The 23325-nt window shown below is 44.4% G+C and overlaps 1 protein-coding gene across 1 annotated transcript in view; it reads left to right on the plus strand.

Annotated features, from left to right (window-relative positions):
- The first annotated feature begins 18632 nt into the window (after positions 1-18632).
- The window catches only part of nAChRalpha1 (nicotinic acetylcholine receptor alpha1), a 327417-nt gene continuing 322724 nt past the window's right edge, over positions 18633-23325 (plus strand). The window contains exon 1 of the mRNA XM_076524379.1: positions 18633-18714. The gene's annotated coding sequence lies outside the window, so the exon portion shown is untranslated. The remainder of the gene's footprint in view (positions 18715-23325) is intronic.

The following is a 23325-nucleotide window of genomic DNA, read 5'->3' on the forward strand; positions in this document are numbered from 1 at the left end:
CAGTATATTCTAAAAGTACTCTGTTTGATTTCTCTGGCATGGTCCATTTATTATTTCTACCACGTGCTCGTTTAAAACGTTTAAGGTCATTTGTTATGTGATTTAAGCACATTGTTAATAAATACCGGACGTTCATGCACGATAAATGTGCAAAGATTATGACATATGACATTGATATATGACCCGAAGAAGACGCAAATATGCACGAAACGTATACACGAATAATACCCAATATCGAGTATTAAACAGCACGTTTTCATAATTATTTTGATTTATAAATGCAACGAATCGCAAATATTTTTCCTAAATTTAATTTCATTAGTTGACTACATTTTAATGTTCTCCCACATAGTTGGCACAATTTTCTATATTACTGAGGAAATTATGCTAAACTTTCTGAATTCGAAATACAAACTGGCATATTTAGCACTCAAAGGATACTTAAGACTTTAAAGATATGTTTCAGTATGGTCTATAGTTAGTGTAAATACAATTGTTTTGGTTGCAGTTAAATATAATTTTTCAAGTCAAAAAGACTAATGGAATTCGAGATGTAAAACAAAGTCCAATCATTGACAAGGATCTTTATGTAGGAAGGCCAGGTCGCTTGTCTTTATGTATTAGAATATGATTCATTGTCTTGCTTTTCTTCGACGAACGCGGTTTTCTTGAACACGTTTTCGAAGCCTTCATCGAAAATTATTAATGATCGTCGCACACTCGGCTATTCTAATTACGTTCCACGCATTTTGTAAAGCTAATTTTAACTCATTCGTTGACTTGAATGATCGATGGGAAGTCTTCTACCTTTACTAATAATAATTTTAATTATTTTTTTCTTCTTTCTTTTTTCTTCTTTATTCCTCCTTTGTGGATTTCAATAATAATTGAAACTCACAGTTTATCGTTTCTCATTTTCACAAACAGGACTAACAGACATAAAAGAACGTAAATAATCTTCTACCTTTACCAATAATAATTTTAATTATTTTTTTCTTCTTTCTTTCTTTTTCTTCTTTATTCCTCCATTGTGGATTTCAATAATTGAGAAACTCACAGTTTATCGTTTCTCATTTTCACAAACAGGACTAACAGACATAAAAGAACGTAAATAATCTTCTACCTTTACTAATAATAATTTTAATTATTTTTTTCTTCTTTCTTTTTTTTTCTTCTTTATTCCTCCATTGTGGATTTCAATAATTGAGAAACTCACAGTTTATCGTTTCTCATTTTCACAAACAGAACTAACAGACATAAAAGAACGTAAATAATCTGGAAAACAAAATGGATTAAAACACTGAACATTTGCAGAAAAGAAGGGAGCGTTTTTCATAAAGGGACAGAATTTCCCCCGGACTCTGTATGCTCGCAGAATATATTATACATAGAATCGCCGGAGACTCGCAACTGTGTCTTTCGCGCGCATCGAAAAAGTCCCGCAAAAACTCCGTTGACCATACAGGTAGTCGCTTCCAGGTGGATATTATCGCGGGGATGGCAACACCCTCAACCTATATACGGCGTGTTTGATAACGGCGACGGAAAGGGATCGTTATAGGTCTGAGCCCGCTGCATTAGGCCACTTTATCCTTACATGTCGGTCGTTTTCTTGTACTTATATCTCTTGGTAGGTTTATCCAGGCACGCTAGCGGATCGCGATGATAAACGTGACTGTTTTTCCGGGGTTCTTCGTCTCGGAACGCCTGCGGGAGGAAGGTTGCAGTGGCACTTCCCAGCGCGGAATAGTAGCTTCCCTCTAGAAAGGGAGGGTGTGCGTCTGCGTGTATGTACGATCGCAGCCTGCGATCCTATCGTATAAGCTCACGGACACACGCGAATACCGTCTCACGTGTACAGGCTGCATCTGGCTGTGTCGAGGAATATGTTCTGCACCGAGGTGCATTGAAATGCGTTGCGGGTCTTTTCTTTGCGCCGCGCCGTTCTCGCTCTTTTCTTCCCCGTTACCCAACCTTCCCGTCGTCGTTCAAAGTGTTAATGCCAAGATCCTGGTTCGACAAACCGCTCCGAAATATACGATTTTTTAACGTCGAATCGCGTTGACTAATGACGGGGTCATCGGCTTTCACGCCCTGTCAATGTGGAAAATTCGGTCGAAACTTCGTTGCCTTGACTCGCGCCGTCTTGTAATTAGGGGTTGAAAAGAGTTGTGACATCGGTTTCGGTTCTGGAAACAGGGTTGGAGAACTGAAAAAGTCTCATTGCTGTTACAAGGTATATCGTTTTCTTATAACTCGACTGCGAATTTTATGCATTTATAACGAAAATGTGGTGACCAGATGCAAAATATTAATGATAGTTAAAGAATTTCAAAATACAGTTGCATTATTTTCAACTGATTAAAATTATTCAGAACACAATTAAATGTACGGCATCTGTATTTTGAAATTAGTGGAGATAATCCTTATTTTGCATAAAAATCTGCAGTCTACTTAGAAAAGTTGAACAAAATTTTTCAATGATTCTGAAAACGTTTCAATTTGTAACATTTTCGAGTAAACCGATCGATGAATTGCGAAGGTAGAGGAATCAAGTTTTAAGGTATGTCCAGATTTATTATGGTATGACTTCTTTTTACAACATTACAACAGTTTAAATATCGACAATTCGTCGAAAATCTGAAATTCAGTGTACCACTACCTTTTACACTGACTACATAACAATCTGGAATGGTTATTTTCTGAATCTTTTCAATCCCTGTTTGCATGTCTTCCAGAAAAAGATGAATTCTATTGTTTTTACTGAAACAGTCTCTTAAGGGAGGGTCCTGATTTCGAATATCATTTTTCAAACCATTTTCAGGAATTTTCTTTAATTCCTTAATGCACAGGTATTTCCAACCATATGTGCCATTTCAGAATAGTAAAGCAATTTTTAAAGTTGTTTAAACTTAATTAAAAGGGAATTGACGTCATTCGATTCCCTTGTGGTAGAAACTTTCGTGTACGCAAAGCTAATGAAACATAGTTTCGCATTTAATCAACTTTATATGGTTTGAATGATACACACGGGCGTAACCGTAAATTGGTTGCAAGAATGATTAAACTTTTAGCATTAGATTATGCCACATACAGTTACGAGTATTTAATGTTTCGGAGCCAGTGTATAATGTTTATAGCGTTTGAAGCCAGAGTATAAATATTATTATTTGATCATCTACTTCCTGACAGTTTACATTTCCACATGTTCCATTAATACTAGATTTACGGAACACTAAAAGCAACTATTTTAAAATATTTGATGAAAATAAAGAAATATATTTATTTAAATTTGTATCGTAATGTATGCTGAAACAAACAAAATTTAATTAATTTGTAGCTAAACATATATTTATTAGAATTTATTTAGAATTATATATAATTCTAAATAAATATATTATATATTATATATTATATTATAAATATATTATATTATATAATTATATATATTATATATATATAATTCTAAATAAATTCTAATAAATATATGTTTAGCTACAAATTAATTAAATATATATATATATATATATATATATATATATATATATTAATTCTATATATATAAATTAATTAAATTATATATATATATAATTCTATATCTTATGCTGAAACAAACAAAATTTAATTAATTATATATATATATATATATATATATATATATATATATATATATAATTTAATTAATTTATATATATAGAATTAATTAAATTTTGTTTGTTTCAGCATAAGATATAGAATTATATATATAATTCTAAATAAATTCTAATAAATATATGTTTAGCTACAAATTATTGATTTCTTTAATATCTTTTCATTTTTAGCAATTTAAAAAGATAAGAAGAAAAACGACAGTTGCCTAAAATGTTGTGTCATGCTATAATTGGATATGTGCCCAAGATGAAGTTTCCAGGAAAACATGTTTAAAGTTTCTCGTATCAGTTATTCGTATAAGCGCGCGTTATTTCAACCATTTGTAATTTCGTTATTTTTACGACGTCAAACAAATCGTGTTGCACACATGTTCTATAATGTTTATACTTTGAGAAAATGCAAAACGAATGGATTTCTTGAAGGATCAAAACCAAGATTACTGTTCAACATACGTTAACACTAGATTTACGGAGCACAAAAAACAGCTGTTTTATATTAGTTCATAAAAGTAACAGTAAGACATTTATTCTGATTTTTAATAAGTCTTATTGTAACATTTGCCGTAAGTAACATATAATAAATCATATCATATGTATCATAAATGTATTATATAAATGTTTTATAAATTATATCAATGTATTATATTTATATATCATAAATGTATCTTTATACGATATAAATAATCGTAAATTAAAAAAATAGTGACCCGTCATTTTGACGGGTGTTCGACGGGTCAAATCTAGTGTTAAGGAGATTAACTTGTAGAAAAGTGTATTTTTCTGAACTGTAACCATGTTGACGTGCTCCAACGACGCTCTAAAATTTATGACGCCATTTCGACATTATCCGATCAATAACGTCTCTTCCGCGGACAATTAATGCGCCGGGAGTTCTCACATGCGATTAACTGCTTCGGAAGTCTCATTCCACAAGTTCAGAATCCCATTTGAAATTTCTGCAAGAGGAGCGAGATAGGATATCGGTTTACCAAAGGTGAATCAGCGGTGACCTCTCGTCGCGGACACTGATAAAGGGGGAGCGAAGAACGATCCGAGAGGAAAGAGGGATGGAGACATTTCGGGGATAGTCTAGAGCAACTTAGAAAACGGTTGGTCGAGAACTTGTTGGTTCTCCCAGCGATAATTAATACGGTTTCGCGTATCGAGCAGTCGACCATCACGAAATTCGCCGGTCGTTCTCTCGGTCAGCTGCACGAGGAGAACTCTCACGACCCGATAAGCCGAAATCCCATTATAGTTCGTTGCTAGATCGCCTGTCGCTCTACGAACAGTTGACATTCGCTAGGTGCCTCTCCTCTGCTCCCATCTCTCTTGCTACATCTTTTTCGCCACTGCATCTCCTTGCACCCTCCCCTCTTTATACTTTTTTCTCTCTTTCTCGCTCGTTCAATCTTCCCGTGCCGCCCTCTAAAACCCGGGATAATGGTCAAGGTGTGTGTGTGTGTGTGTGTGTGTGTCGGAGTTCAAACGAGTGTTTGCGCGCGCCCTGTAAATTATGATGACCCCTTTCGTGACACCCGGTGTATACATGCAGCGAACGCCGCTCAGAAGGTGCACCGTCGTCACACCTCATGCACGGCTGATCATTCTACATCCAGTAGACCGCGTTAGCGTTGCGATAACACTTTTAATTCTCGGCTCTCTCTCTCTCTCTCTCTCTCTCTCTCTCTCTCTCTCTCTCTCTCTCTCCTACCACCCCCGCAAAAGTTAGTTTGAACCAGTTGCTGACTCCGCCGTTGGAATTGTTAGCCGCGATACTCAAGAAATGACGATTGCCCCTGTAATTTCCACTCGCGTTGCCATTACAGGCATCTTCTGGCATCGTCGGAATTTGCGACGCTCCTTCGTCGGTGACGAGCCGACGCTTTTGGTATTCCCATCCGAGGCTGTTTTGACGAAACAGAGGTGAAGGGAACGTCCGCCCTCTTACGGTAAGGAATATCTTTTACGAAAACCACCGATACGTGACGAAAATTCGTTTTCCATGGAAATGGAATTTTTCCAATTTTTTGCGCAATATTGAAGTACATCGATCCTTAGATTATCATATAATTATAGAACACAACAATTGCAGTGTATGCTAGTTGAAATTTCTTTCTATTCTTCATATCAATTTTATTTTTTTTTATTGTGTATAATCCTTGATTCTGAGAGAAAGTTTTATCATATGCGAATCGTTCGATACGATATAAGCACTTAGTTTTAAATTTTTTAAATTAAAAAAATACCAATTTTGACACTAGTTATTAATTTTTGTATTTAACCAAGAAGTGGCAACTTTTTTTAATTTTGAAGTTGTCTCTTGATCTAGGATCGACGAGATTATATCTGGATCAATATCGCCGCAAAAATTTGTTAAAATGATATTTCCACAGGAAACGAATTTTTGCTACGTTTTGGGAATGTTTTGCCACATGTACGTCGTTTCGGACTTTTTATTGCGATTTTTAATCGTTCCAAAGCTTTTGGAATCGTTCCAAATTATTTCATAATTGAAACATGACGCTTCATTGCTAAAGTCGATTGATTAGAATATTTGTAAAGTTTTATTCTGGTCACGATTTTACGACGTTCTGCAGATTCATGAGATAATAAAAAGTGACATGTAGTTTTTGTAGCTACGGCAGTTCCGGTTGAGAGGGTGACACCATCTGAAAATTGCCACCCTCAGAAGGTACCTCGGAAGCAGTTACAGATAATAATGTAGTTCGAAATGCAAACTTGTACGACGGTTTTATGTAGAATAAATATAACTTCTCGTTGAATGCAAACGTCTCGATAAATTCCTTTGCATTAATGTTTATCTCTCTTATCTCCTACCGTTTTACAAATGTCTAAAGCGGGATTTCCTATACACGTCCGACGTGCGTCAGATGCATTTATACCGACGTAACGGAAAATAAAGCTTTCGTTTTCCTATAAGCGATTTCCAAATGTTGCGTCTGACGCATTGCGCATCATTTTAACGTTTACGTATAAAAATGTCCAAAAAAATTATTGCCAATAAGAGCTAACATAAAATTGACCGTAAAATTTACCGAATCCAAAAAACTGCTTATTTCTTCTCATTCAGTAAACGTCTTCTTACTAAAATTGTTTTTTCCTTTTGTCAAAATTCTCAACAAAATTTCTTCATCATCTTCCCTTTTTTTAACAGTAGCGAAAATGCAAGTCAATTTCGATCTATTTCAAAGATTTATTTCACTTTCGTTACATATACTGTTTTATCTGATAGACGATAATATATTGAATAATAAACGCGTCTGACGCTATTAAGATTTAACATCCGCGTGCGGATGTTGCGTTAAATCGCAAACAGCGAACGCATATGTGCAACCGTTTACGTTTGACGTTTACAGGATGTCCCAAAATTATGGTACTTGTTATTTCAAGTAACTTTTTCCTTTATAAAAATTTTCCCCGAGGCATCGTTAACGAGTTATTAACAAAGAAGGGTGACCAATGAAAGACGAGATCGGCTGCCGCGAGGCGACCGGCTGTCTCGAGCAAGTGGAGCGCGCTTCTCATTGGTCAATGTTTTTCAGTAATAACTCGCAAACAAAGCCGCGGATTGCATTTTCGCTAAGGAGAAAGTTGTTTCAAACGATCTCAGGAACCCCTCATTTCACGGAAGTAGCATAATTTTGGAACACCCTGTATAGGAAAGCCTACCTTAAGGTTTCATAAAAATTCGAGAGCAGCGGCTGCGTGACAATCGATGTAACCGTGAAATCGATGTAACTGCCTTCCAATGAACATGACATTGTAACTCACAACAGACTTATCCAGCTTCCACGAAGTTTGAACCGTTCCTGTTTCTCAACGTCTTAACTTCTCGCATGCAGAGCGCGTTTCCTCTTTGCCTTCCCTCCTGTCGGTGAAGAAAAGCCGATGGAACACGCGGAGAACGCAGCTAAATTTGGACGGTTGCTGCAAGCCCTGATAAAATTTACGTTCGCCTTCGCGGAAGTTGCAGTTTCTCGGAAACTGTCTAATAAAGACAAATATCGAGGATTTTGTGCTCATAGGATGCAGCTTTCTCTCCGCGGCGCGGAACAGCTTTCTAGCGGCAGTGTCGTTGCTGTTGCAACGCGGGGAAGAGTTTAAAACTGCTTTAAACCACGCATTCCTGTGTTCAAATAGTGCTCGTGTTGTCAAAGTGAACCCATCGTTGGCTTTCTCTAAAAGGTCCTTGCGACGGCGGCCAGACATTTCGAGGTTTACCGTTGTACGTGTCGCATTGTTCGAGGCGGGACGCTTCTTTTATCGCAATCGCGGAAACTGATGCCGCGCGATGGATCTTCGCGCAATTGGATCCCGGAATAAGGGTATCGCGGACGATGATAGCCTCGACAGGCTTTCGCTTATTGAAAAGCGTTGTCCCTTCCCACTTGCCACGGTATCCGCCCCGTGCATCGATCCATGCACGATCCACGAACAAGAAAAATGACTCGGTCGTGAACCGGTCTTTCCCGCAGCGAGCTACGCTCCGTTTCTTCCCTCTCGCTCGCGCATACCGAAAGTTAAGCTGCTCCGCAGCCGATGGCGTCTTCTCCTTTCTATCTGTAACCTGGCTCCCGTGGGAGTTGTCACGGGCTGTCTGTCACACCGGCAACATTCGCGCGAGTTCTGATCTTTCAGTAACGTTAAAGCAAGATGGTCGGCCCCACGAGGCCGGAACGATGGGCGAAAGACAAAGCGACAGGCGAGGGGAAAAAGAGAAAATTCGGGCTCGGGGAAACATCATTACAGAAGGACCAGAGAAGTCCCGTCACCGCGTCGGAAATGGTGTTAAGCAACTTGCGAATACGAGACAGAGGGACGCACGGCCACCCTCGTCGCGTCGTCTGCAACTCTCGCAACTCGATGCGCTGGAACGCAATTACCATTCATAAGTATTTGAATACTCGTGGAAAGACGCTGATGGAAATCTCCATTTTCGTGGACAAATTTCGGCGAAAGCGTCGGTAGCTGTTACTACATGAATAGTTTATATCGTAAGTACGTACTATCCAAGTTCTCGAAATAATGGCAATTTCGGCTAGGGAATAAATTAATTTACACTCTGTATCTTGTATAATATTTAAGTTCTTCTTGCATTACAATGTTTTTCAATAACTCCGTTTAGTAGCACTTCTTTGTTCTTACGAGGCGGGGTGTATAACTCTGCGAATATCAATTACCAGTAATTTTAAGATGGAATTTTGGAAATATGTATATTTATAGCATCTTTGTGACAAATTTAAATATATAGAAATTAATTTTGTAAACGTATATTTTATGTAAACAAAAACTTTTGTTTTTCCAGAAGAATCATCAGAACGTGACATACATATCTTTATTTTTTCAGTACGGCGAACTTGTGGGGATCAAAAAATTTCAGCTCAAAAACATTACTTTTATGAACGTTAAAAAACGTTTTTTATATTGCTATGTTACCTAAGATGGCGCCCAGATTCAATAAAGGAACTTGCGCTCGAAATCGCGTAAAAGTGTTGTTCAGCTCGATCATCCATGATACTAAAAAACTTTAAAACTTTGAAACTTTAAACGCATTTTTCTCGAATCTATAGTTTTCCATGATATCTCAAGATCTTCTTGCCGATTTCGTTCACATTTCGCATGTATGTGTCCAAACGAAATCAAAATAATTATTTTTTAAAATCTTTTTAGCCTATTTAATTGAAAACAACGATAAAAATCGATACGTCAATTTCAAAATATAGTTATGTCTCTCTAATTGACGCTCAGATTGTCCACAAGAATGGACAATTTTGGAAAAGGAGATACGATTGTGCTCATTTTTTATGGTTATCGATTGTCAACAACTATAGAAACGAGCTGCAAGGGTCGAATAATCGTACCTCCTCTTCCCAAATTGTCCATTTTTCTCCACAATCTGAGCGTCAATTAGGGAGACATTACTGTACTGCTATTTGTTTATTTATCCTTTCCTTGCCTTTTGGTACCTGCGATAGTCAAACGCATGCTGATTAAGAATCTTCCTGGTTTCTCTGTTTCGGAGAAATAGGACGACCGGAATCGTGACAATCACGAGGTCATCGATACGCGATACATCATTGATAACGTGATTGCACACGAGGCTCTGTATTATCATCAATTTCGGCGTTTCGGAAAACGTAAATGCAAGAAGTTGCATAGTTTCTCTATCCAAACGTACCAAGAAAAAACACGTTTTACAATAAAAGACTCTTTTAATTTTCATGAGAGATAGGGGGAGGGATCGATCCACGTCAGATCTGAAATTAATCGGCATTCGCCGAACGATATATGGTATATTGCGAACTTATATATTACGAGATGAAACGAGAGTATCCAACGCAACATATTCGCGCGCTCGTTAGCGGTTGCAAATACATCTGCTTTGTGCTGAGAGACGAATTCGAAACAACCGCGGTTCTATTATCCAGCCGTGCTGCGCTGTTACCGCAGCGACCACAATGAGGAATCAATATTCAAAATGAATTTATTTGTGTAAATGGGCCACTAGCGAGACTGCATAATATTGTTCGTTAACGTCATCATAGCGTGTTTTTATTTAATGCGTGGAAGCTTCGGCCTAATTCGACACTATTATTGCCAGCACCATCTGCTCCCATCAGCCCGTAATATACTAGATATTCCACGCAAACGCTAGACGTACATATGCATTCACAAAATCGGTTTTGCATTCGGAGTAACTGCCGTAATATCTATTTATTTCGAACTCGCTCGTACGCGTTCTGTGCACGGTTCGTGTCGCGGTCGCCTCTGCCAGAAATCCGGCAACATCGATATTCGAACACTGTTTATCCCTCTTTGGAACGAGAACACCTTTGGGAAATACTTCGGTAGACAGGACCTGATCCAATTGTAGCGTCAACATCGCGATACACGGGCAAGTTAACGTCTCCCGTTGTGTATCATCATTCATACTTTGCACTACTATCTTCGTCCGAGGCGTTCCACGAATGGTGGTTTACGGTGTTCCCCCCTTGCTGCATCGTAATCTATTATTCTAATGGTACCACGAAATCAATCAAATTGTCTAACATAGACCTAAGCCAGACCAGGTCTTGATCCAATTCTAGTGTCAACAATGCGCTACACGATCACGTTAACCCTTGTCTCCGTCCGGTGCGTATGATCATTCATACGTTGCACTACTGTCTTTAGCCAAGTTGCTTGCAAGAACCTCTAACTAAGCCGTAATCCAAGCGATTGAGTGGCTTACCACGGATTCCCCATTGCATCGTAATCTATTAATCTAATGGCACTTCGAAGTCAAATAAATCGAAAATAAAAGCTTAAACATATTCGATTCATATGAAAATATTCTAACGAAAACAGTGTTTGACGTTTTCGTAGGTATACAGGGTGCCCCATAATTATGTTAACACCCGGAAAGGGGTGATTCCTCAGGTCATTTGAAGTAACTTTTTCCTTAGCGAAAATGCGATCCATAGCTTCGTTTACGAGTTATTAACGAAGAACAGTGACCAATAAGAGGCGAGATCGGCAATCGCGCGGCAGCCGAACCAACGACCGGACGAAGCCCTGTTCCGCTGATTGGCTCGGCCGCCTTGCGCTGGGCGAGCTCGCCTCTCATTGGCCACTGCTTTTCGTTAATAACTGGTGAACAAAGCCGCGGATTGCATTTTCGCTAAGGAAAAAGTTATGTCAAACGATCTCAGGAACCCCTCATTTCAAGGAAGTACCATAATTTTAGAACACCCTGTATAGGAGAGCCTACCTTAAGGTTTCGTGAGAATTAGAAAGCAGCAGCTGCGTGACAATCGCCTTTTGTGTCAGCCGAGATCGCCTCTCATTGGCCACTGTTTTTCATTAATAACTCGTTAACGATGCCTCGGAGAACATTTTTGTAAAGGAAAAAGTTGCTTCAAATGATCTCAGCAACTCCACATTTCCCGGAAATACTATAATTTTGGAACACCCTGTACACAATCGTAGAATAAATAGTTTGATATGGATCGTTTTGATTCTTTTGGCTCGTCTTGGTGCCTCGCGTAAGCAGACTTCTATTGTGCAGTCTATTTGAAGCTTGCTCCATCTTCGTGAGATTACCGTCTATCTCAGCTACTTCAATGGTACTTATTTAGAGCACGCTAATGAAAATATTGTATCGAACAGCTGACTAATAATAACGCAAACTGCGAACTCTTGTAGTTTGTTATGCGGGGATTAAAGGGAATGATAATGCTGACTATTATGATGAATTCTATAATTATGTTAATACCCGGAAATGGAGGATACCTGAGTTTATTTTAAAAAGCTTTTTCCTTAGCGAAAATGCGATCCGCGGCTTTGTTTACGAGTTATTAATGAGAAATAGTGACCAATGAGAGGCGAGATTAGCTGACGCGAAGCGGCCGAGCCAATGAGCGGAACTGGGCTTCGACCGATTGTTGGCTCGGCCGCCTTGCGTCAGCCGAGCTCGTGTCTCATTGGTCAATCTCTTTCTGTTAATAACATGTAAACAAAGCCGCGGATTGCATTATCGCTAAGGAAAAAGTTACTTCAAATGACCCCAGGAATCACCCTTTTCCGGGTGTTGACATAATTATTGGACACCCTGTACACATAGAAACGGCTGCCTGGTGCATCATCGAGTTTCTAAGTCACATATTCGATCGCATTCTCTGCTTCGATAAAACATTAAAATGTTTCATCAATATTGACGAGCGCGTTAAATGCCATCGTGATCGGCGACGATTCTCGTTCCGCGAATGAATTTTTCACCGTTGCAATGGAGGCGATAACGGCGTAAAGCCGAAAATCGGCCCACGGAATAATTCATAATTGTTATGAATGCCGAACTACGAACGTAACGACGCATCTGTCGCGACGCGAACCGAACGAGCTGTACTTACGCGAAACGCTTGGAATTCGCGCGACGTTCGACGCGTTAATTAATGGAGGGACCGGCGCGGTCACTCAAAATTCAAATTCCAGTCCAGTGTACACGGTGCGGACTCTCTCCCTGCCGGGGACAGATTCTTCGTGTCTAGATCAGCCCGTCGAAATTAACGACGTAATTAGAGGAGGATCGTACGGATTACGGACCGACACCTTCAAATACAACGAATCAATTTATGGGTTGCGAACGCAAATGGCATTCGGTCAGCGATCGTCTCACCGGGCCATGAATTATTGATATCACGATATGCGCATCGGTAATATTCATTGTCGGGCTTAACGTGCGCGCGCGCGCAAGCTAGCGGACGAGCGAGCGAGCGAGCGGTTACAAGCCGCGCGTGGATGCCTGTCGAATACGCGAACAGTTTCGAATTCCGCCGTACTTTCGTCGTACGGTGTACACAGATACAGGGAGATAGACCGGAGGTTCAAGCAGGGCGTGTTCGCGTTGTCCAAAGGCAATGCAGAGCGCGGCAACCCTCGAGGCCCGAGGAATTCCGGCGTCTGCGCCCCCGAAACAAGAACTTCACGCATACCCGTTTATTTTGGAGAATCCCGGTAGATCGGAGGAAGCAGCGGCGCACCCGGAAATACCTTACACATACCCCATCAGGCCGGGGAGTAACGGACTATCGCATATCTGAGGTTGCGCCGCGTACCTGCCAGCATTTACGTGCACGCGCTTGTCACATATTTTCCTCGATTTGACCCGTTTCGCCCCGATTAACCCGGCTATCCGTTGCGGACGGCGATTACGCGAATATTTTCCGGTGAACTTTGAGGCATATCGAGAACCGATTGCCACGCGGGTTGTACTTGCCGACACAGTGTCCGCGCCGCGAATCCGCTTCCTATCCGTTCCGAACCTCGCCAAATATTTCTCTCACAGTTTCCTTCGCTGTTTACCGTTCCCATTTCGCAGCGGGACGCCGTCTCGGGGCGTTTGCCTTGCCTTGCCGCCGGTCTCGACCGGACTCCGCCGAATCTAGCAAACCAGAAAGCAAACCGCGGGATGATACGATTCTTGCCGTTCGACGAAGAAACGCGCGAGCCTTCGATCTTTCGAGTTTACACAAATCTTGGTGAGTACGCGCGTGTCCAGGTCTCCCGACGCGTCCTGGACACGTTTGCTCAACAAGTTACGGCATCCGCGCGCCGATACGTATCTTCTTTTTTCTGTTCCGAGCACCGCGAACGCCGGTAACGCCGCTCTTTATGCACGATTTTATAATTCAAAGCAATGCGTCCGTGTTTTTCTCTTCTTTTTTTCTTTCTTTTTTTTTACAGCAGAGTGTGGAACTTTCTGCGCCTGACAGCCGTTAATCCGCGGAACTTGCGGGCCAGTGTTTCATTATTTTGCTCCGGTGCCCGGTAAAGCTCCGCAAATCCATGCTGCGCGAAGGTTGCGCCATTACGGGAGACGCGTTATTTTTGCTCGCCGCCTCAAAGAAGCTTTAAATGAATGAATTATACTGGCTGATGGAGTTGCATTGCAACGTAACTGGCTGCCGCCAACTCGCGTCGCTGGAGGATGGCTGTGTCTTCCTCGGATTAGCCCGATACGAGCGTCGTCGTCGTTGTCGTTGTGTGACATCGGCGAAATTCTATTCCTTCTAGCGCGACTTTTCGCCTGGTTGATTACGCGTTACGATCATCAACGACGGTGACCAATTCGTGCGAAGGTCGGACCCGTTAAACGCGTTTACGCCTCGGTAATGCGGGAAACTCTGAGAATCCTTTACCCCATTTCGTAGAGCTTAACAATTTTGAGCCCGCGAGCGGCGGAAGGCGTAGAAGGAGCTCGGGAGGAAGAAAGAGAACGAAAGAGAGACGCGCGGAAAGCGCAGCGAATGGAGAAAAAGGGATGTTGCGGTGCAGGGCAGTGTTCGATACGTCCGCATCGGATAAGACGTCGTTTCTGTTGTACAATTTGAACGGCAAGGGAAATGGGATGTGAGTGTAACGCAGGACAGCGGCCCTCTTTTTTCGAAGCGGTGCCAACCACCCTTTACTTTACCTTCTTCGTCCCCTTGGCTGGCTCTGCACCCCGTTCAGCACCCTCTGACGAGTCGATCTCGTACCGTCTGTGTCAGTATCGACTGGGATACCTCGTGGAGAGAAACAGCAACGAGGAAGGATAGAGGGTAGGCGAGATGCTGGGCACACACACGTGCGCACGCACCCACACACATACACGCGCGCGTATCTGCAAGCGGAGTAGAAAGCACGGCGTGGATCAGGGCGAGGAAGGGACGGAAGAGAGAGAGAGAGAGAGAGAGAGGAGAGCACGCGCGCGCGCGCGGAAGAGGGAGAAGCAGATAGGGCGGTTCGTCGATTCTCGGCGAGCGTCGCGTACAGTGCCGTGTTTCAGGTGCGCCAATGCAGCCTGCAGGAAATCCGACGCAGAAGTCGCTCTTCGGTCTTCGCTGAAACATTCGAAGACATTCAGAAATTTCAACGATTAGGATTTCCAGCTGGTTGCTTCAACGAAATGCGGTTATCGCGAATGCGTTAAGGGCACGTTTTGGTAAAACGAATTTCGATGCGGATTTGTAGAATCTCGAATGACGATCCATCGATTCAGGATAAGATCGGGAGAACGATTCGCGGTGACGGAAAGGCGAGGGCGATGCAGTCCTGTCGGCGCGTCGCCGCCTCGAGGTTTCCACATGGTCTCGCGTTCTCTTGGCGGCGATTCGTGCAAGCTCGAGGGTCGTCGGTGGTCCTCGTCGCCGGTCCTGTCGGTGCTGCCACATGGCCGTGCGCCGTGTTTTGCGGGCTTCGCGAGCTTTCAGGGGCGGCACCTGAATAGTGGGGGTACCTTCGGTGTACGCGATCGGGAGCATGAGGGTGAGGACGAGGGCGAGGGCGAGGGTAGACGGCGAGGGCGATGGTGAGGGTGAGGGTGAGGGTGAGGGTGAGGGCGAGGGCGAGCTGCCGGGGTGCAACAGAGAGAGAGAGAAGGAGAAAGAGAGAAAGAGAGAGAGAGAGAGAGAGAGCAGCGTGGTGGTTACGCGCAGGGGTGGCGGTGGCGGTGGCGCGGTGGCTCGGCTACGTTCGGTCGACTTCGCAAGTCATCGCCAGCGTCTCGCGTCGGGGCTTCCACATGGGTTGGTATTGGCTCCCGGGGCGCAGGGTGGCTTGTGCGGTGGGGCTCTAACCGGAGAGAGTCTCCGAGCGTAGAGAGTATAGCGAGGGAGGCGGCGGCGGAGCGACAGAGAAAAGGCATCGAGCACGGTCGTGGCCAGACAGGGAAGAACGCGGAGGGTGAACGAGCGCGAGCGAGCGAGCGAGCGAGAGAGGGAGAGATACGGCTCGCCACAACACCCCTCTCCCTCCTCCGACCCCCTTGGAACGGGCAGAGCGTCAGTGCTAAGGTGGGTTGCTCGGTCGGAACATTGCCAGAGAGAGAGAGACACGTCCTGGGAGTGCCTGCCTGCACCGACACGACTCCCTGGTGCAGATCCCGCAGCGGTGCAAGGATCGGGAGAACGCGCGCATCGTCGACGAGTGAGCGAGTGACCGAGTGACTGGACTGATCGACACGCGCTTAACATCGTTGCGACACGCTCCTCGCCCCCGTGACCAGACACACGCGAGCCAGTGGCTGTTCGTGGGAACGGGAGATCGAGAACGAGAACCGGAACGGGAACACGGTCGGGTGGTAGCTGTCGGCGACGAGAGGCATCCGTGTTCGAACGGGAACGGGAACGGGCACGGGGTCGGGATCGGACACGGGCGCGTTACAGGAACGGGAACGGAAACAGAAGCAGAAGTAGAAACGAGCACGGGAACGGAAGAAACGTATTCGCGCAGACCGTTCGACTGCTCCTTCCAGATGTAACATAGTGTGCGTGACGACCTGTGCGTGGTGGTCGCGCGGAAAGCTGCGGCAGAACGGTGTCGGGGATTCGCCTCGCGGACCGGGAGCAGAATTTTCCCCGTGGAAGCTTCCGAAACGGCTCACGCAGTAGCAGCGACTCTGCCGCAGTCATGAGAGAGGCGAAACGGTGTCCGAGGCTGATCGAAACGGTCTGCGCGACTGAAACGGCGGCGTTTCGTTTGGTCGGCTAGACCGGTGAGCAGTGCACGTATGTATGTACATATTGTAGAGAAACGGACAGAAAAGCTGGACGAGAGAGGGAGTGGGTGGGGGAGAGGAAGAGGAAGAGGAAGTGGAAGAGGAAAAGGCAGTGGCAGAGGCAGAGGGCGAGGGAGAGGGAGGTAGAAGAGAAAGGTGTGTCGAGGAGACGAAAGTTAGTAGGAGGTCAGCGTGGCTTCAGGGTGGCGGTGGCCGACAGTGATGGTAGTGGTGGTGGTTGTAGTAGTGTAGTGGTGGGTGCTCCGAGCGGTGAATGATCGTTGACAGCCTCGTGGAAGAGGCGGCTGCCGCTTATGCGGGCTGCCGCGCGTGCAGCCGCATCATCGTCACCGAGTAATTCGTGTCCGGCTAGCTGGCTAGGTACGTCGGAGCGAAGGAAAACGCGGCGGTATCCGACAATCGACGCGAGCAACAACAGCGACGGCGGCGACGACGACGACGACGACGACGACAACAACAACGACCAGAACAACAATAACAACAACAACAATAGTAACAGCAGCAACAATAATAACAGCAGCGTCGAGATCGCAAGGAGGAAAAGATCGACCAGGGTGATCGTAGCCAAAGTTCTCGTCGCGACGCTCGTTGCCGTGGGTCCGGTGGATCCTGCCGGGTACGCGGCTCTCGCGTCGCATCCTGAGGTGGAAGTTCGCCGCGTCGAAGGGACACGAGGAGAAGGAGGAGGCGGAGGCGAAGGAGGAAGAGAAGGAGGCGGCAGAAGTCCGCAGTCGTCGAGCTGGCGGCTGCCAGGAGCCGCTGGAGAATCATCCCGCCGGTTATGGCAAGTTGGATTACGGTGCTGGATATATTCCGGAAAGCCATGACGAACGCGTCGTCGAACGGAACAACGACCGGGTTGCGTACGAGCTCGAGCATGATCAGGACGACGACCTCGACAGCGCTGACCGCGACAACGAGCAAAAGCAAAAGCAACGGGAAAAGCAAAGGCATAAGCAACAGCGATAGCACGAGGACGACCGCGATCGCGATAGTAGAATCGAGGAAAACAACGCCGGAAACGAGCTTGACGATGATCGCCAGCCTGCCGAGGAACGGAAAGAATACCGGGTTCGGGTTGTTGTCGACGATGCTGGATACGATGAAACCGCTGCTGCCGGTAGTTGTTGTTGCAATCGACGACGCCAGAGTCTCTCGCTCGTACGGTCTCGGGCCATCGAACGCCTGGTAGCAAGGCGGTGGCAAGCGGTCGCTCTCGCCCCCGGTGCTCATCTTTGTCGTTTGTTGCTAATCCCGTCGTTAGAAGCAGTGCTGTTGTTGTTGTTGTGCCGTCCGGATCTCTTCTCGGGGGCTATTATCGTTGGCATTTGTCGTCGGTAGTGGTGCGTCAGGTGGGTTAGGTGTTGGTGTGTTGGTGCGCCGTCTACCGATCTCTATTCAACGTGTCACCGGTTATGTCTGCTACTACTGCCGGCCGGCCGGTTGGTTGGTTGGTCGGTCGCTCGTTTCGATAACCGCGTACCCGCAGTGCGGTCGACTGTCGGCTAACTCCAAGGGCCGGGTGTACCCTATCCGCGCGCGCGTCTCGCATCTCGTGTCTCGAATCTCGCGTCTCTCGTTTCGCGTCTCGCGTCTCGCGCTCGCGCTCGCGCCCGCGCCCGCGTTTCGCTTCTCGCATCTCGGGTCTCTCGCTGCATCGGCCCCGGGGTGACGGCTGGCCAACGACCACGGCGACGACCGCGACGGTCGCGTGTTCGGTTTTGACCCGCGACCTTTCACGACCACCACCACCACGACTATCTTAGACGCGACGACGGTCACGGTGGCAGCCGCTACGACCACGACGACGTCGAATACGTGGGGGATATGTGCGGCCGCGCCACGTCCACGCGACGAGGACTGGGGACTGCTGCGGGTAAATCGGCACGGCGCACCGAGTCCTCGTGCTCGCTTCACAGGACGCCTGGGATACGGTAGCTCGTCCTTCACCGTTACTTCTCATCGACGCCCGCGGGCAATGTGCCCACCCGCCGGCAAAGCAACGTGAGTCCATTTTTACCCTCTTCCATTTAACCTTGCTTTCTGCGAATCTATTCTTTCGTCCTCTCTATCGCGCGGAACTTGTTAGCGTGGCTGTACACCGGTAGATCGGAGCCAACCCTCCTCGCTGGCAAGGCTCCTCCCTTCGATTCACCTTAATAGATTCTGGAGAAGCCTGAAAGTGCGGGTGGAGAATGGTCAAGTGAAACGCGGCGTTTATCGTTGCTCCTTGACGATCTCTGGCCCGCCTTAGACCTAAACGATATCCTCGGGAATGGTCGAGCGAATCATCGTGTTACCTTACCGATCTAATATGCCCAATGACCAACTCTACGATGACATCTGCCCCGCGCATCTACGCGCCGTGCCCGAGACATGTGTACGCGTATCCAGCTGCTAGGACGAAGCAGCGTACTATTGTTACAAGGAAACAGTATCGTTGTCGCAAACGGTATTGGTTTCCCTTGTATACGTCGCTCTCGTGTACCACACTACGTGCCATCTTTGCTAGCCGGATTTCAAATTGCATTATACCTTGCGGATCGGCATTTGTCGTCGTATTCTCTAATTATCGCTGCGCGTTAATTATTGTTCAGCAATGGACGACGGGCGTGCCTCGGTTCACTATCGTAAACAACGCGCTGTCAGTGTTAAACGTTTGCGATAGCTCTGCGAGGGATAACGTCCGAAACGCGCGACTAAATTAATTTCATTAGTTCGTCGTAGTGAATAATTTTAAGGGCGTCGCGTCGTCGATATGCGTTCTGTCTCTCCGGGGAAAACAAAAGCGCGTAATTAAATTCTTCTCTTCCTCTTTTTCACCTTTTCTCTCTCTCTCTCTCTCTCTCTCTCTCTCTCTCTCTCTTTCTCTCTGTCTCCCTTCCCCACCCTTCGTTTACCCCGTTGCCCCCACCGCATCACACTCCTCGGCTTTCGACGAGGAAGAACTTTGAAACACAACTTTTCCCGTTTGACAGACAAATAATCGCATTCTTCGTTCTCTTTCGAGGGTCTCGCTTTCAGAGTTTTCTTGCTACCGATGGTTGCGCGCGCGATCGCTTTTGTAACGCGAATCTTAAAAGCTTTCGGAACTTTGTGCCTCGGACCAAAGTAAGTTTCCCCAGCCTCGCTTCGACTTACAAAAAAAAAGAAGACAGAGAGAGAGAGAGAGAGAGAGAGAGAGAGAGGGGGGGATGAGAGCGTAAAAGGACCTGCGGCCGCTATTTGCCTCGCATCCTCGACCTCCCCTCGTTTTCTAATTAATAATGGACGTTCAAATTACCCGCTAATATTTATCCCTCGCATTTGGGAAATCCGTTCCGTCGAACGATCAATCATTCAATAGTTATCTTCGTTCTCAATTTTCTCTCTTCGACCGGTCGCGAATGGTTTCGGGGCGAACAGTTTTATAAATGCATTCGAATTACGCCGGCGGAAACGAAATATTGTAGCTCGGGAAATTAACGAACCGGCCGATCAGTTTGGGTCCCGCGCATGAAAACACAGACGAAAATGGTTATTCTTGGCGAAGCTGTGTGTATATGCTCGAAGTGACGAATATATTGCTTCTTTCCTCCGAACTTTTATCGGGAAAGTCCATCCAAAAGCTCCTATAGAATCGCGCGAAAACGTCGGAGTGCTTTCAAGGGGTGCCGTAGTTCTGGGCGTAGTCCCCTGATCTCTCTCTCTCTCTCGCTCCCGCTCTCTCTCTCTCTCTCTCTCTCTCTCTCTCTCTCTCTCTTCCTTCCTCCCTCGATTCCCGTCTTTCGTCTATCTTTCTCTCGTATTACTTTTCCTCTAGCCACGATGTCCCGGTTCTTCCGTGATATTCTTAATCGATACCTTATTGTTTCGAACCCGCGGACGGATCGGAAAAGTGGAAATTTCGTGGGAAATCGTTGGTTCCATTTTCATCGATCGGGTGATCTTTGATCCTTATTCTCTAAAAACTCTTAACGCATTGGCACTTCGACTTGGCCACGTCAACAGTCCCGAAAAAACGTCGGAGATTTCAAATTGAAAAGTTAACTTGTGCAACGTCAGTCACTATTATTCGGCGATATTATTGCTTTTTGATATTAGGAAGCTATAATACATTAGGGTCAAACTTAATCTTCAAATTTGATTATAAATAATAACGTCACCTACATATAGGTGACGTGGCAGTCGAAGTGTCAAACGCCAAAGTGGGGCAAGAAATCTGATCTCCGTGACCACATGTTTATGGTTTTTGTTTATCTCGATAGTGTGCTAGATCAGTGAAATTTTGAATTTATATTATGATTTCTAGTAATAAGTAGACTGCGGATTTTTATGCGAAATAGAAATGTTGTGAAGAAAACAGGAGTTAAATAAAAATATATTTATTTTCTCATCAGTTTTAATAAGTTAAAAAGTTCTTCAATTCTTCCGATGTTTTCACTGTTCTTTGTTGACCTCGCCCATGCGTAAAATCCGCAGTCTATTAATAAGGTATTAAGTGTGAACGTTATTCCGTTCTTTTGAGTCGGAAAGTATGTATAACCAAACGTATATATAAAAAGAGTGTCTTTTCTTTCTAAGAGATTATGAAAATCGAAAAAACTTCTAATCATTATAATTCTGAAGAAACTGACATGACAAGGGGCTATGTGTACATTACATATTACCAAAATCGAGGCCATAAAAGCTTGGCCACGTCAACGATCTCGAAAACGCCGGAAATTTCAAATTGAAAAGTTAACTCGTGCAACGTCAGTCACTATTATTCGTCGACATTATTGCCTTTTGCGAAACCTAATGGTATTAGGAAGCTATAATAAATTAGGGTAAAACTTAATCTTCAAATCTGTCTATAAATAATAACGTCGCCCTCATATGGGTGACGTGGCAGTCGAAGTGTCAAACGCCAAATTGGGGTAAAAAGAACTGAAACCAAGAGTTCGATTTATAGTTCGAGTTACATTTAGTTCACGTAACTTCCCGGGCAAGCACATCGTGATTTGAATAGAGAACGTCGTGCAATCTCTTTTGAACGATTAAGTTGTTCGAGCTTGTTTTTATGTATTGACATGGTGAAAACCAACACAATGGTGAAATCAGTGTTGTACAGAGTGTTCCGGTGTTCACAGTGCATGTAAAAACCGCGCAATTTTCTACGTGGAAAAGTAAGTCAAAAGTGTAGAATAGAATTTTTGTTCCATACGATGTTACGCTTTCGAGAAAATCGAGTTTCGAAATTCGTGAAGTGCGCGCGTGCTTCGGCATATAAACGATATAGAAATGGTGAACTACGCACAGAGAGGCACATTGGCCTTTGCCGATTTCTAGCCAATTTCACAAGTGCTTTATGAACTCCTAAATTCGATTTTCGCGAAAACGACGATCCGTGTGCGAAATTTTATTCGTTACTTTTTTATTTATTTCTTCGCGTACTATTTCCTTCTGTCTGATTGTGTTTTAAATATCGGAACGATCCGCATTTTCATCGGTGCACCGACTTGTTCCGAACGCTAAGATTCATTGGACACGTGTAATATAATGGTGACATTCGAGTTACATGCAACATGAATCGGTGAAATAAATAATAACCACGCGCGCGCGGCATATATGAAACGTCGGCAATCTTCAATTTTATTTGCGCGCACTGTAAATTAATAATAAAGTTGACACCACTGAACGTCGAGGCTGTCAGAGCATAGAACTGGGAATAATTAATTGCGAGTGTGCACGGATAAGTAACCGTGCGCTTCGAATAAATTAGTAGAACACGCTTCGACTCGGGATTCATGAATTTGAATTTTCCATTCGGTCACCGAAGGGGAGCCCCATTGTTCTTCCATTCAGTGACACACACGTTCTTCTTTTATTCCTGTAGCTGCCCCATGATCCCTCTTTGATCCGTGTTTGCTGATTCGCCGTTTCGAGTTCTGACACTAACAACGACGTTTATTTATTGGAATGTTCTCGCGTTGCTTGCGACCCAGCGTCAAACGTTCGACAACGGGAATCTCGTTGTTTTTTAAACTGAAGCTACGGATTCGAGCACGATACCAAAGGCAATCGGATTTCTGATTATTTGCGCGGCGGATAACTGAAAATTGATCACGACTTCGAGCGTTTCGTTTGCTTCGCTACTTCGATAAAATTCTATAAAATCTCAAGATCGTGAGACGAAACTGTCGTTCCATTTGTTTGAAATGTTCTTTCGCTAATACACATTTTTCCATCACATTTTCATGTAGTTTTAATACACTTTTCATACTGTTTGCCGTGAAGTTGTCGAAATTATAAAGAGAGTCATTGGAAATGATGAATGAATTTATTAATTAAAAAAAAACAGCGAAAGGTTTGAATAATCAGTCTTTTCGTAGCTATAAAACCATACAGGTTTTTAGTTTTAGATCTAAGTAGGATTAGTGTTAACAATACTTTCAGATTCTAGGCTCCGCCCGCATTGGAAAAGCAAGTTCAAAGAACTGTCGGAAAAAGCGATTATCAAAATGCAAATTCTGTTTAGAATTTCATACACAAATCTGTGGCTGCAAGGAAGAACGCCGCAAATCACATGTTTTCACTTTCGAGATATTGTCGTTAGAGTTTTGATCGCTAATACTTCGTAACAGTAGTGTCTCA

This window comes from Megalopta genalis, chromosome 8, assembly GCF_051020955.1.
Source record: "Megalopta genalis isolate 19385.01 chromosome 8, iyMegGena1_principal, whole genome shotgun sequence".
Taxonomy (NCBI): domain Eukaryota; kingdom Metazoa; phylum Arthropoda; class Insecta; order Hymenoptera; family Halictidae; genus Megalopta; species Megalopta genalis.